Genomic DNA, 16857 nt, shown 5'->3' on the forward strand with positions numbered 1-16857 from the left:
TGATGGCAGCTTTGTTTCTGTCTTAATGACAGTATTTTAGAATCAGTATTTTTAAGTTTTTACTGATGCTTGATTGTTCAATTGCTTAATTCATTAATTGGCTATAATTGAGCAAGGTATTTATGAGTTATTTTTTGGTATATGTATTGAGATCTGAAGAAGCGTGCTGGAGTTGCACGTGAAAGCGCTTGTCATATTAAATACTGGATTCTATTAATTATTCTGTGGTGGTCGTGCTCTGTTTTACATTTATCCTGTTTTTTCGTTTGGACTACGACCTTTGGACGGTTGCTGTATTTTTCTTCTGCTACATTTACTTCCTCTGTTCCGACACAACTTATAAGAGAGGGACCCTCTCACTTTAATTTTTGCGATCCCTCATATACATCATAATTAATCTTATTGTATCAGTGAATGTGAATGCTTCCATATCCCTACTCATGAAATCCCAGCTTAAACAGTCAAATATGTTCTCTGCATCAAGACCCACCAATAACAGTGGTATTTTCTCTCATTCTGCTTCCCTCTGGATCATCGTTCTATTAATGTTGTCAAATGTTTGCCTACATCCACAAAGCCACATTGATTCATATATTTCAATGTTGGCAATTTCTTTACCATTTTTTTTAGCTATTATAGACATAAACGCTTTATAATCATGTTTTAAAATTGAAATGAGCTTGTATAAAGGTGGGTCTGATGGTTCTTTATCATTTTCAGGTAATAACAGCCACCGCAGTTTTATTCCAGGATGTCGGTAAATCCCTTCCTTTAAAAATAATGTGAAACAAAACCTTCCAGATTTTTATCACTTTCTTCCCTCCTAGGTTCTAAACTTCCACAGGAATACCATCTTTTCCTGGAGACTTTCCTACAGATTGATTATATGTCACTATTTTTATCTCATCTCTTCCTGTCTTAACTGTTAATTGTTGAACCTCATCTACCTCTAACCTTGGCATAGTTAAGGTTTCCATAAATATTTCCATTTAGGCTTTTTCTTAATTTCTGAAATATCTCTAATACCTCTAGAGGATATCTAGTTATTTTTCCTTGTTATAGGCTCCCTAAGTTTGACAACAACCTTTATTGCCTAAGTCATCATGTTAAAGGTTGTGCTTTATAGTTATCAAAAAAGCACTTGCTTAACAGAAATCTTTCTAAACTCATGCATATTATCTAGATACTCTGTTATTTTTACTTTAGCACTTGCATCTGCACCATTTCTTGTTGTGTGAGATTCCTCTTATCCTGCAATACTTAAACCTTTGTCAACCCCACTAACTAATTATTGCTAATTCTTAACCATATCTCTTTTTCTTTTATGTCTACCCTGTTTTTAAACTCCACTTTCATTTTTATCCCACTCAGTAACTATACCTTCTGAATAAATTTCTGTTTACCGTAATAACTCTTGAATAATTTCCAATACCTATTCCTTAAATTCCTCTGTTTTAATAGGTAGTTAAGGAAGCACCGGTGTCTCATTTTCACTTCATTACCTTGTATTTTTATTTTAATTGCTATAGATGCATGATCTGAAATGGTTATTGGATGTGTGTTGAAGCTTTCAATTAAATATATATATTCCTGTGAAACATAATTTGTCAGTATATCCCAGTTATTGTACCTTGTGGAATTATATGTAAATTGTCTCAAAGCTCCTACTACTAAATTCACATCTTCTCTGCTAAATATTTTCATGAATTTCTTCAGAAATCTATTCTCTTTTGTTATATTTTCCCCTCTAGTTTCCCCAGATACATCCTCACTGTTACAAATCAAGTTCCCGCCCCACCTATAAGTAATATTCCTTGCTGAAAGCTGATTATTTCTCACATAATCTTCTTAAGCTCCATAGTAGCAGTTTTAGGTAGAATATAAACACCCCCCAGCATTATCCTCCTCCCTTCACAGTAGCCCCTTACTACCACAAATTTACCAGGAACTATAATTAGCCTTAGTAGCAAAGCCATGGAATGCAACATAACTGTCCTCATTAAGTATGATATCAAAATCCTTATTAGGCTAGACCCATACCAGTTTGGCTTTATTAGAGAGTGCTCTTATTTACTTAACTTGAGCGACTTCTTTGAGAAAGTTTATGTGGCTGTATGCAGTGGTCATACTATCTATACATCTCTGGATTTGGCAAAAGCATTTGACACTGTTCCCAAATAGCAGTAGTTATAATTAGCTAATTGCTTTCAACAGCTATCCTTGTATGGTGTGGTGCTTGCTACAAAAACAAAATCCACATTATCAGAGTAGTCATGTCTGAAAGCAACTAGTGGTGTCCCCCAAGAATCTGTTCTCAGACCCCTCTTTTTTTGGCATCTACTTCTCTGATTTCCAGTGCAGAAATGAGGACCTTTGGTTAACTAAGTTTGGAGATTACAGCAAACACAACATTGCTGTCAAATCCGTCTTTGATACCATCTAATTACAGCAGTAACTTACCCTTGTAAATTAGTGTCAGGCTGAAAAAAGGCTAAAATTAAATGCAAAGGTGTGCAGCATTGTCTCATTTGAGAATTAGACCTATTGTAGAATAAACTGCCACTGTTCTGTTGCACCTATCTAGATAATGGGTAATTGGAATGATCCCAGACGTTTCTAACCAAGAAGATTGTTGGTCTAAAGCATCCGAACTATTGGAAAAGAGTGTCTTATCGGTTCGTACAAGAGAGCTAGGACTTTCATTCCAAACCATTAGGGATCCAGTTGTTATTGATCTCTTACATCTCAATAAATCACAATAAATTAAATAGCTCCACTAACACCACAACAAGAGACCTAAATATCTACTAGCAGACAAAACTCGGAGGACCAAATTTCTTATCCAACACCTACCTCATCTTTGGAACAGACTTCCTTTGCAAGTGGTACCCTGGCATCCTTCAAATTTAGCCTGGATTGTTGGATGAGTTCCCATAAATTTGTGGGTCTATATTCAGTGAAAATGTCTTTATCGCTTACCAGATGCTGAAATTAACTTTAGCAATTTTTTCCCAAAGTTCGGAAACACTTGGCAATCCTGTCAAATTTGCCCTTTTCCCCACTGTAGTGCAATCTCAGAGTTGGTATATATAGTTAGGAGGGGTGTGGGGGGCACAGTCCCCATGTTGGGGAGTGTGGGTGGCAAAGTCTCCAGCTTGGGTGGATTAGATTTAGTGCTTTTTTGAGTTCTGTATGTTTGGTGGGCTGGTGTTTGCGAACCATGGGAAAAATTCTACGGTTTGCTGAAGTTAATTTTGGTGGCTGGTTTGCTGAAGCTAATTTTGGCACCTGGTAAGTGATGAAGATGTATTCACGTCTTTTGCTGAAGTAATATAGACCCAAATTTGCACCCCGACTGAACTGCTTTGCCCTTCTTGAGAAAGGGGGAGTACAGTATAAGTGTGGGTATTGTCAAAGTGAATATGGTTGTTTGACTCAACTACTTTGTAACTTCTATGAACATATGAACTTACATATGCTGTATTAGTTACAGGATTCCTGCAGGATTTTGTTAAAAAAGCCAATTATTGTATTAAAGTGGTGCACAAAATACATGGCTGTGACCCTGCTACTTAAAGAAGGTAGCGTCTTGTAGAGGAGAGTTTGTAAGCCTAAGGTAATGATTCTGGATGTAGAACTGAAGAAAATATAAAACATTGTGGAGAACTGTTATGACACTTGGACATCTTTCTGCAAGGAATCCAGACAAAGGAAAGTATCTTTGAATATGCTAGAACCTGTATAAGAGACTATGCATTTTGTCTGGAACTCTAGAGGAACAGGTACTTTGCTACGAACTTGGATTCCATGCTAGTTGAGAAAAGTTTATTGTATTTAACAAAACTGAATTTTTAAGAACCAATGGAACTGTGCTAAATTTGAATAAATGTAAATATCTCTAAAATAATCATTCAATAAACCATACTTACACAGTTTAATATTTACTAAGCAGCCATAATATTCTTCTGTAGCATGTGTAGCCCCCTCTTACTGTATTTATGTATTTGTTAGTTAATCAGGTAGGTGGGCTAGTACAGGACCCTTTACAGCTACTACCCCGGCCATTAGGCAAAGACAGTACAAACAACACATAACTTGTTTAATTAAAAATAGGAGAAATTGTCATTGATACATAAGGATAATAAAGTGATAACAATATGTTGTAAGTGCAAGATGTGAATAGCTGAAATGAAGAAAAAGAGGAAAGGTAAAGCAGTAGAAAACAGAAGTAGTATTTAAGATAACGAGTTAAAGGAAAAAGAAAACAATGTTTTTTAATAGGAAAGAAAGAAAGAGGCAGGTAGGTTAACAGGAAGTAATTAAAGCTGAATGTAGATGGAGGTATGGTAGGAAAGGTGAAGTATAAGAATATATTTTCAATATGTACAAAGTTTAAAAACTGAAATTAACATTTCATGGGTCTCTTAGTTTTATATGCTTAATGATCATAGCTGAGACATGATTATATTAGCCTGTATCTGTAAAACGTCCATGTGTTATGTTGCTACGGAAATCATTTATTTCTTTCTGGAAACATGATAGGTTGTCTGCATTTGTACTGTCTGGTGATAAATTGTTCCAAGCTGCAGAGCCTGGATTATGAAATGATTTTTCATAAGGTTCTAGAGAAAGGAAGTCTGTACAATTTTAGTGAGGAGGTTTGATTAATGCCTACTCACTCATTAAGTAATTAATTTATTTTTAATATTGTAATAAATTATATTTTATACTAATCCAACCTGGCACGCACTAGCTGTTTTAATTCTTATCTTGACTGGAACTTAGAACAATAGGTTTGGAAAGAGGACAAATAAATGTTGAACCAACTTATTTTCACCTCTAATTTATAGCTGATTAAAGCAGTTATACTCTGGCCTAATTGTTCTAGCAGCATAACAATTTGCTTCAGGCAAAGGTGATTTTGCTTATCTAATCACACATGAACACAGCTTCTAACACAAGAAAAGCATTTAATCTTTTTTTCTGTTTGGTCTGACTTTCAACCAATAAGCACCCACTGCATCGTATACATTGTTTTGTTGGGTGTTAGAATTTCTATGATTTCCATGTAAGTGTGTGTATGTTTTATGGTCACCCCTTATATTTTGAGAACATTTACTTCCTTGAATTCTTGTAGCAGATGCTAGAAATGATTCTATAAAAACTTTAGCCCTGCCCATAGCAGTACCTTAACCAGTACATCTACACTTTAATCAGTTAATTGTATTGCATATCATCAATACTATGACACTTAAATAGTTTGACTCTCACTTTCATAAGCTATTACCTTGCATTCTACCTCACATAGAAAACAAATGAAACATAAGTTATATACTCCAGAACAGCCTAGTAAATCCGTAAATTGTGGTCACTGACCTGATTTTGGTTCAGTTTCCTGCCCTTCTCTCTCACACATTACATCACTTCCTGTCGCTTGTCCCTCTCTAGTATAGATGACGAATGGGGGGGTAGCTCATTTATATGCTTTATTACACAGAAACACATCAGAATGGATAGCAGCATTACAAAATATAAACAAACTGATTAACTAGACTATACAGACATACATGCTTACATCTCAACAGCTTACTACCAAATGGCAGTCAGGCTCGCACATGCTCAGTATTTATACACTTGTGCAAGCCCGTAGGAAACTTTTTAAAGCTGTACACACATACTGATCTGCATCCTCTCTCTTAATGAATTGTCTTCAATGAAATGACATTAGAATAAAACACAATAATATAGACATCAGAAACAAACACAATGTTTATGTCCAAGTTGGTATGTATCTGTAACATGGTCTGGAAATATGACCTGATTTAGTAATATAGTAATCAGAACTGGGTTTAGAAACAGGGACAATCTTTGGTGAACAACTCGTATCAGGAACTCCGAGATTCATCTCAGGAACAAGGATATTTACTGGAACATCTTCAGGAACTGGAACACTGGATAACTCAGTCTGAGATAGTCTTTCGCACAGGTTAGGTGCTATTGTACAGGCTCGGACACCAGCATCAAATGTTACCAATTAAGCATAAACTTTACTCCTTGTGATTCCACAATGTACAATCTCGGCTCTGGGCAAATACTCTTCATGACTCCAATCCGATCATAACCTTTGCACGTTTGCATTCTCACTGTCTCTCCTTCACTTAATGGATTGAGTGGTTTGCTGGACTTGTCATAATAAGACTTCAGGAAAAGGCATTTCCTTAACAGATGGGCTTTCACTAATCTGTTATTCTTAGCACTTGGTACCAATAAACTACTGCTGATTAGTAATGTAGTTCTGGTTTGTCTTGACAGAAGTCTCTGGGCAGATGAACCAAGATGTTTGTCATGAGGAATACTTCTGAGATTCAAGAGATTCAGGAAAACATCACTATTGTCTTGTTTTGACTTCTCCAGTAACTTCTTTGCACTTTGAACTGCACATTCTGCCAAACCATTTGACTGTGGGTACTCAGGACTATGCGTAACATGGATAAAGTCTCACTCTTCAGCGAATCATTTGAACTGTTGGCTAGTAAACTGCACACCATTGTCAGAAATAACTTTGTGCGGACTACCATGGACTGCAAAATGACGCTTCATTTTAGTAATGACAGTACTGGATGCTAGATTAGGAAGTAGGTCAATCTCAAACCAATTGGAACAAGAGTCTATTAACACCAAGTAATGTTGACCATTCCATTTGAAAATGTCAGTGGTTACTGTTGATCAAGATAGTTCAGGAATCTGGTTTAGCTGAAGTGGTTCCTTCTGCTGATGTGGCTTACTACTATTACATACAGAACAAGATGAACGTACTCTCTCAATGTCTTGTGACATAGAAGGCCAAAATACTAGTCCTCTCACCCTCCTTTTAGTAGAATCAGTTCCTGGGTGGCCATGATGCAAGATAGTAATATACTCTTGTTGCAAAGACTTTGGAACAATCACTCTTGGAACTTTCATGACAATACCATTGTCAGACAAAATCTCATCTCTGTAAGAAAAATAAGGCTGCTTCTTGAGATAAACTAGATTGCTTTGACGGCCATCCTCGAATGATAAAGTGGTTGAGCTGATGTAAAACAGGATCTGAGGCTGTATGATTTCTAAGCTCATTGAGATGTGTGGAAGAAAAATTTCTCACTTCCATGGCTTCAAAATCAAGGTTCTCATTCTCATGCTCTTCAGTGGTATTTCTGGGTGATCTGGATAATGTATCAGCAAGATAAAGACATTTGCCTTTTGTGTAGACAAGATTAAAATTATACTTCTGCAGTCTCAATATCATATGTTGCAGTCTAGCTGGAGCTGAATGCATAGGCTTTCTCACAATAGTGACTAGAGGTTGGTGGTCTGTTTCGATCTGGATAGGCCTACCATAAATATAATCATGGAACTTTGAACATGCAAACACAATTGCCAAGAGCTCTTTCTCTATCTGAACATACTGCATTTCAGTTTGGGTTAGAGATCTGGATGTATAGACAGCAGGTTAACCCTCGAAGAATAACTACACCAGGACCAAATTCCGAAGCATCACAGAAAAGAGTAACTGGTTTGTGAACATCATAGCATCTGAGAGTTTGTGGACTGGCAATTCTCTGTTTCAGGACATCAAATGCTCTTTGGTGTTGTTCCAGCCATGACCAGGATACTTCTGTACATGTGAATGCACTTGCCTAGATAGTTAACCATAACAAGAAAGCATCAAAGGGCTTGAACATTGTCTGGAGCTGGCATCTCAAGAATAGCTGTTTGCTTGGAAGGGTCTGGTCATTAGCCTGAACTGGTAAATAAATGACCAATATATGTAACTTCTCTCAACATGAACTAGCACCTCTGAGGATTCAGCTTAAGATTCACTTGACAAGATCTTTCCAGAACTTTCTCGAGGTTTATGTCATGCTCTACTTCGCCATTACCTCCAACTAGAATATCATCTACTATAATAGCATAATGATGCCCAGAAAAAATGTGCTCCATTGCATGTTAAAAAACTTCACTGGCATAATTTTTCCCAAATGGCATTCTCAAAAATGTGTACCTGCCAAACCGAGTACTGAATGTACTTAGCAATGATTATTTCTTGTCAAGCAAAATTTGCCAAAATGAACTCTTTGCATCTAAGACAGAAAAAAACAGTGGCATTTGGCATCAGAGCTGCAACTTCTTCAACTGTAAGCATTAGATGATGAGGTCTTTTCAGTGCTTTATTCAAATCTCGTGGATCAATACATATTCTGATATCATCTGAGCTTTTCTTATGAGCTACCACCATGGACGATACACATTCAGTAGGTTCTGCAAATGGACAAGTTACACCTTGTTGTACCATTTTATCTAGCTCAGCTTTGACTCTGTTCTGCATAGCTACTGGAACTTTTCAGGCTGGCCTGACAACTGGGCTGACATCTGAGTCTACCTTCATGGAGTACACAACTGGAAGCTTGCCTATTTTGTCTTCGAAAAGATCAGCATAGGTAGAGAAAATATACTGGGCGAAATTAGAACAGTGGTCTTTTAAACTAACATGATGCATTTCCTTATTAAATGAAAGCAGTCCCATTTTCAAACTGTCTCTTAGCCCTAATAATGATTAGACTTGCCTTTTGAGCACATAAAATAACAAGTTGTAGCTTCTCCCAGCACAACAACATGAAAGTACTACTGAGCCCTCGGTTTGAATCTCTTCATCATCATAAGCAACAAGCTTCACACACTTTGCCAAATGAAGCTTCTCACCAGCAGATACTCTAGCAGATGTTTCTGCAGACATAACATTGCACTTTGAACCTGTGTCAGCTTTTAACTCTATGGGTTTTCCATTTATCCGAACAGTATAAAATACTTCATTTTTTGCCCATAAATCTGCTGCATTGACTGTTTCATGAAGCACTGACATGCCATCAACATGAAAAATAGGGTCATAAGTTTCTAACTGATCAACCTGTTTCTTTGAATGTTCCCTTTTAATAAAATAATGTGTGCCTTTAGACTTACAAAACATTTTGAAATGTTTCCATTTATTACATTTGTAACATTGCTGACCAAAAGCTAAGCATTTTTCCATTTTAGGTTCATGACTTCCTCCACACTTATGATAGTTGGCTATAAAACTGGGTATAGGCACATGCTTTGAGTTTGCTGACTCACTCTTATACTTCACTGAGACTGTGCAATATCCAGAGCATGCCTTGGAACTTGCTAGAAAAGTACAGAGTTTCCCAGTGAGTGTTACAGGACCTGCAACAGTCATGATGTAAACAAAAAGACACTAAGGTAACATAACAGGTAACCTCACAAAACCTTTATTAATCCACAATTTGATGAATGAAGAAATAAAAAAAACAGCAACTTGAACTGACTAAGCGCTTTCACCCTCATGGGCATCTTCAGAGTCAGTTAATTTAACTACCCTCCTGCTTTTTCATCATTGATTAATCAAGCACTAATTAATAGCTGTATTTAAAGGTTGTTTTTACTGAAGTTAACTGACTCTGAAGATTCCCATGAGGGTGAAAGCGCTTAGTCAGTTCAAGTTGCTGTTTTTTTATTTCTTCATTCATCAAATTGTGGATTAATAAAGGTTTTGTGATGTTACCTGTTATGTTACCTTAGTGCCTTTTTGTTTACTAGTTGTTTTACACTCTGAGTTCCAATAGTCATGATGTGCTTGGGCCTGTCTCTTTTAACCATGTGCTGCATACTATCAACATGGGCTTTACTGCAGTGTCTTCCAAAGCTACTTTAATTTGAAAGCATATTTGTGTGCTTTTCTGTAAGCTCATATATCTGACAAATCTCAATGGCCTTATTCAAGGTTAAATCACTTTCATGAAGCAAAATCTTTCTCACAGCATCATCTTTAATATCACACACAAGTCTGTCTTTTATCAACTCATCCCTTAAATCACCAAATCTGCACGTTTTAGCTTAGTTTCTCATATCAGTTATATATGCTGCAAAAGTTTCACCAGGCTTTTGATCCCTTGTGTAAAATAAGTGCCTTTCCATTGTAATGGAATCACCAGTGTGCCACCCAACAACAGCCGCTAAGGCAAGACAATGTACCCAACACTTTAGTCATAGGTGACTCTATAGTCAGGCACACTGATGTCCCACTCACCAGGCTGAACAAGGAGAAGATTACAGTCAGCTGCCTGTCGGGTGCCAGGATCCACCACATAACGCATGCACTCAAGTCACTCCACAACAAGTACAAATACGACTCTGTCATTGTCCATGCTGGAGTGAATGACTTGAGACGTACCTCCCTGGACTACATGAAAAGAGACATGGAAGAGCTCTTGGATCATGTGGCCCAGGCAGGTATGACCCTAGCCCTGAGTAGCATCCTGCCTTCGCCCATAATGATATCACAGTATAAGGACAAAATGATTGACTTCAACAATTGGCTAAGCTTCTGGTGTCATTCAAAGGGGATCTAGTATTTATCTGCCTGGAAAGACATGATCGACAAACCACGATGCTTTGCCAGAGATGGTCTGCACCTGTCACCCCTGGGATTCAGGTTACTGGCTAAAGCTCTTGCCACCCCTATAGTGCCTTTTTTAGGCAAGGTTCAAAGGATAAAACCACCACTGTAACAGATACAAGCATGCAGAATCTGAAGGTAATGCTACTCAATGCTAGAAGTCTAAACTTCAAAATGCACTCTCTCGAGGCACTCCTAAAAATGGAGAACATCGATATCTGTGCAGTAACTGAGACCTGGTTCAAAGCTCCAGAGAGCACCCCTGCAATACCAGGCTACAACTCTTACCACACTTTTCAGCCACAAAGCCAAGACCAAAACACTAAAGGTGGGGGAGTGTCCATATTCACCAAGGATATTCACACCTCCAGGTTAGCTGCCCAACACAATGCATCTGAAATTCTCCAGGTGCAACTAACACTAGGTAAGACTGCAATCCAAATTGCAGCTTGCTACAGATCCCCCACCATGCCCCAAGATTCTCACTACACCTTTCTAAACATACTGGAAAATATTAAGATTCAACCAAACACCCTAATACTGGGTGATTTCAACAACCCTGCCATTAACTGGGAAAAGTACTCGGGTACCAACTCCTTTTCCCAACTGTTCTTGGAATTCATAAATTCCAACGCCCTAATCCATTGTCCTACCAGGGGCTCCAATATCCTAGACCTGGTCATTACCAACATGGGAGATAGATGCTCCACACCAGTGGTCACCCCCTCATTGGCCAGGTCTGACCATAAGCAAATCACCCTTGACATCCACATCCCACCCCCACCCCCAGTAAGGAAACCTCCTTAAAAAACTTCTCCAAAGCCAACTTCATGCTACTGAAGTCAGAAGTGACAAACTTCACGACACCCATGCAGACGGGATCTGAAAGTTCGACTGCAGAATCCTACACTAAGGCACTGTACGAGTACATCCACTCGTGCATGAATTGTGCCATCCCAAATAGAACCAAGATGCTCTTCTCCAAAAAAAGGAAGCCAATATGGTGGTCCCCTACCATAAACAAACTATACAACAGAAGGAAGAAACTGTTGCAGAAAAGAGGAAAATCCCAGGATGCAAAAAACTCTCTCACCAGCCTCAGTAAGAAGCTGAGATCCCTCATAAAATCCTCAAAAGCTAGTTACGAAAATAAAATTGCCAAAGATTCCAAAGACAATCACAAGGCTTTCTATAGTTATGTCAATAATCTAAATGGCAATGCTCAGATCTGCTCTGAGTTACAACACAATGGCATTAAATATACTGATCCCAAGGATATTGCCAATATCCTGGCAGATCGATTTAGTGCCAACTTCACCCCCCTCTCACCCCCTAAAGGGCCCACCTCAATACCAAAAGATTGCCCAATTCCAGTAATCACGATCACACAGGTAGAAACTGCACTCTCCAAAAGCTAAGAATACAGCATCCATGGGACCAGATGACATCCCAGGCTGTGTACTACATGAACTACAAAATGAACTGGCACCTCACTTAAGTGTCATGTTTAATCATAGCCTTACCTCAGGCTTCATGCCCACTGAGTGGCACACAGCTACAGTTATCCCACTCCACAAGGGGGGATCCGCCTTGGATCCCGGGAACTACCGTCCTATCAGTCTGACAAGCCTGATCTGCAAGGGCATGGAACACATTATCATGGAACTTATAAACAAAGACATTGGCAACCTTCAAACACTGGACCCCACCCAGTTTGGGTTTGTGAAGGGCCGATCTTGTCTCCTGAATCTGATTGGCTTCTTCGAATCAGTCTCCAGAGCTGTGGGTGAGGGTAAGGCAGTCCACATAACCTATCTGGACCTCGCCAAGGCCTTCCACACCATCCCCCACTCTGGAATCATAGATAAACTTACTAAGCTGGGCATAAATCCCTATGTCACTCGATAGGTTGCCAACTGGCTTACTGACAGAACCCAGACTGTAAAAGTAGCCGACTCCAAATCCAGCTCCAGACAAGTGACAAGTGGAGTACCTCAGGGTTCAGTCCTGGGACCACTCTTGTTTGGCATCTACTTCTCTGAAGTACAGGCCAACACTAAGGGACTCTGGCTAACAAAGTTTGCAGATGACTGCAAACTGGGAGCCATTATTGAATCCCCAAATGATGTGGATATTCTACAAAAGGGCCTTACAGTAACAGATGCCTGGTGCCAGAGCTATGGGCTCAAGCTTAATGCCAAGAAATATATAGTTATCCCCTTTGGAAAAAAACATGTACCCATGAATTACCACATAGGTGACAGGACACTAAACATCGAAAGTGTGATGAGAGACTTAGGGACACAGGTGGACAGTGGTCTCACTTTTGATAACCACATCGCCACAACAGTCAGGAAATCCTTCTATGTGGCACACATCATCACTAAGGGCTTTTCATCCAGAAAAAAAGGAGGTCATTGCCCCACTGTACTCATCCCTCATTAGACCCATTATAAAGTATAATTCCCTATTTGGTATGTACCTCACAAGACATCTGCAACAGCTGGAAAGGCCACAGAAATACCTCACTAAAAGAATCACAGGCCTAAAGCAGATGCCATATGCTGACCGCCTTAAAAAACTCCAGCTATACTCTGTGGCATATAGTTCATCAGAAAGTTCTACAGATTATCCCAATCAAAAGAGAATGCAATATCTATCAAACTGAAGTACACAACCTGTTGTGCTATAGTATTAACAAGGCAAAACACTAAACTTCTGTTCCCCTGCAGCTCTCAGCTCCTTGTAAAATCTACTCAATACTCAACTGCATCTCAACTTCACAGCACAAGAAAACTGGAAAAAGCCAAAATGTATTTGGGGGGGGTCAAAAGCCCAAAAACCAGGGACACATTAAACATTGCTTGTATAATCTTGGAAAGTTGCTAGAATAAAATGTTGTGTTACCACCATACATTTTACTGCCAAGGTCCCTGAGCAAAACAGTCAGAGTAACATACCACTATGCCAAATCAGCTGCTTTGTAAAAGAGAGGAAGACTGAAATGGCTATCATTTAGTGAATTCAGTTCTCACTATAGCTGTCAACCTCTTAGTACAAAACACCTGGACAAACCCAGTAATGAGGGAATACAGCCCTCAAACATATTCAGTGAATTAAGTTCTTGCCATAACGGTCAACCTTAGCAAAAAAACCTGCACGAAGCCAATAATGGGGGAATACAGTCCCAAAAATAGGGACAAATTTAAAATATTCATCTTATAAACTTAGAAAATTACTAGAAAAAAAAGGTTGTGTTACTATGTATTCTGAAGAACATGAAGTCTGAAATTCAAATGCCTGTCAATTTTACTGCTGACAGAACAAAAACAATTTTCAGCAGAGACCCAGGGATTAATACTGCAGACACGTCTTTGTAAAATGACAGGGCACCAGAGCAAATCCACACAAACACAGGGAGGAGATGCAGACTCTACACAGAAGGCACCCCAGCCAAGAATCAAACCAGAAAACCTATAGCTGTGAGGCAACAACACTACCACTGCACTATCAAATATGCAAGGAATTAAACATTCAGAAACCTGTAGTCTGAAATTCAAATGCCTGTCAATTTTATGTTAATCAGGACAGTCTGGCTTGGAACAAAACAAAACAATTCTCAGCAGAGGCCCAGGAAGAAATAATGCAGACATGTCTTTGTAACATGGGAGGACACAAAAGCAAACCCACACAAACACAGGGAGAAGATACAGACCCCACAAAGAAGGCACCCCAGCCAAGAACCAAACCCAAGAACCTATAGCTGTGAGGCATCAATGCTACCACTGCACCATCAAATTTCAAGCATTGCAATATTTAAAAACCACAGATATTATGAGGAATAGATCAGATCAAATATGAGGCAAAAATCTGCAATTTTTTTACAAATGGTGGTGGGTAGGGAATTCAGGTCTTTAACACCTGCATACAAGGTACAGGGTTCAAGCCTGAGGTATTCCCTACCACACCACCATGAGTCTAATCACCAGTACATCCCACCTGAGGCATTTTCACACACACACACGGTCCTGTAGTAAATACAAAACCACACCTGGTCCTGTAGTAAATACAAAACCACACCTGGTCCTGTAGTAAATACAAAACCACACCTGGTCCTGTAGTAACTACAAAACCACACACACTCCACATCCTGTAGTAAATGCAAAACCACACACACTTACCTGGTCCTGTAGTAAATCCCTGTCCGCAAAACCACCATCTAGTACGTAAATCCCGACGAGACTGCAGCCACCATACATCCAGTAAGTAAATCCCACGCAAATCCGACCCTGCCCGTCGCGAGATCTTCCCCTGCAGCAAACTCCAATCTGGTCCTTTCCCTGACTGCCGACGTTGCAGTCCGACCTCGACGCGTTTCCCCAGCGAGTTCCCAGGCAGTCTATGCAGTTTAAAACTGCATAGACTTGTGGGAGCGCTCCTGTCCATGATTCTCAATCAGGACTGCCGTGTGCATGCTCCATGCACTAGACTGTCTCAGCAGCAGTGCGCATGCGCGAAGTCCAAAATTTTTTTTCGTTTTATTTTTTATTTTATCTGTACTTTCAAGTTGAGGGGGCTGCAGACCCGCAGTCCGATAGCACGGTCCGCCCCTGCCTATTTCTTTTAATCATGTGCTGCATACTATCAACATGGGCTTTACTGCAGTATCTTCCAAAGCTACTTTCATTTGAAAGCATATTTGTGTGCTTTTCTGTAAGCTCATATATCTGACAAATCTCAATGGCCTTATTCAAGGTTAAATCACTTTCATGAAGCAAAATCTTTCCCACAGCATCATCTTTAATATCGCACACAAGTCTGTCTTTTCTCAACTCATCCCTTAAATCACCAAATCTGCACGTTTTAGCTTAGTTTCTCATACCAGTTATATGTACTGCAAAAGTTTCACTAGGCTTTTGATCCCTTGTGTAAAATAAGTGCCTTTCCATTGTAATGGAAACACCAGTGTGCCACCCAACAACAGCCCCTAAGGCAAGACAATGTACCCAACACTTTAGTCATAGGTGACTCTATAGTCAGGCACACTGATGTCCCACTCACCAGGCTGAACAAGGAGAAAATTACAATCAACTGCCTGTTGGGTGCCAGGATCCACCACATAATGCATGCACTCAAGTCACTCCACAACAAGTACAAATACGACTCTGTCATTGTCCATGCTGGAGTGAATGACTTAAGACGCACCTCCCTGGACTACATGAAAAGCGACATGGATGAGCTCTTGGATCATGTGGCCCAGACAGGTATGACCCTAGCCCTGAGGAGCATCCTGCCTTCGCCCAGAATGATACCACAGTATAAGGACAAAATGATTGACTTCAACAATTGGCTAAGCTTCTGGTGTCATTCAAAGGGGATCCAGTATTTGTCTGCCTGGGAAGACATGATCGACAAACCACGATGCTTTGCCAGAGATGGTCTGCACCTGTCACCCCTGGGATTCAGGTTACTGGCTAAAGCTCTTGCCACCCCTATAGTGCCTTTTTTAGGCAAGGTTCAAAGGATAAAACCACCACCGTAACAGATACAAGCATGCAAAATCTGAAGGTAATGCTACTCAATGCTAGAAGTCTAAACCTCAAAATGCATTCTCTTGAGGCACTCCTAAAAATGGAGAACATCAACATCTGTGCAGTAACAGACCTGGTTCAAGGCTCCAGAGAGCATCCCTGCAATACCAGGCTACAACTCTTACCACTCTTTTCGGCCACAAAACCAAGACCAAAACACTAAAGGTGGAGGAGTGTCCATATTCTCCAAGGATATTCACACCTCCAGGCTAGCTGCCCAACACAATGCATCTGAAATTCTCCAGGTGTAACTAACACTAGGTAAAACTGCAATCCAAATTGTAGCTCGCTACAGATCCCCCACCATGCCCCAAGATTCTCACTACACCTTTCTAAACATACTGGAAAATATTAAGATACAACCAAACACCCTAATACTGGGCAATTTCAACTACCCTGCCATTAACTGGGAAAACTACTCGGGTACCAACTCCTTATCCCAACTGTTCTTGGAATTCATAAATTCCAACGCCCTGGATCAACTAATCCATTGTCCCACCAGGGGCTCCAATATCCTAGACCTGGTCATTACCAACATGGGAAATAGATGCTCCACACCAGTGGTCACCCCCTCATTGGTCAGGTCTGACCATAAGCAAATCACCCTTGACATCCACATCTCACCCCCACCCCCAGTAAGGAAACCTCCTTAAAAAACTTCTCCAAAGCCAACTTCATGCTACTGAAGTCAGAAGTGACAAACTTCATGACACCCATGCAGACGGGATCTGAAAGTTCGACTGCAGAATCCTACAGTAAGGCACTGTACGA

The 16857-nt window shown here is 39.8% G+C and overlaps 1 protein-coding gene across 3 annotated transcripts in view; it reads left to right on the plus strand.

The window, feature by feature from the left end:
* The window catches only part of LOC122806621 (collagen and calcium-binding EGF domain-containing protein 1-like), an 876736-nt gene that overhangs the window by 315978 nt on the left and 543901 nt on the right, over positions 1-16857 (plus strand). The window lies entirely within an intron of this gene.

Source organism: Protopterus annectens, chromosome 7.part0, assembly GCF_019279795.1.
Source record: "Protopterus annectens isolate FY-2018-M chromosome 7.part0, PAN1.0, whole genome shotgun sequence".
Taxonomy (NCBI): Eukaryota; Metazoa; Chordata; order Ceratodontiformes; family Protopteridae; genus Protopterus; species Protopterus annectens.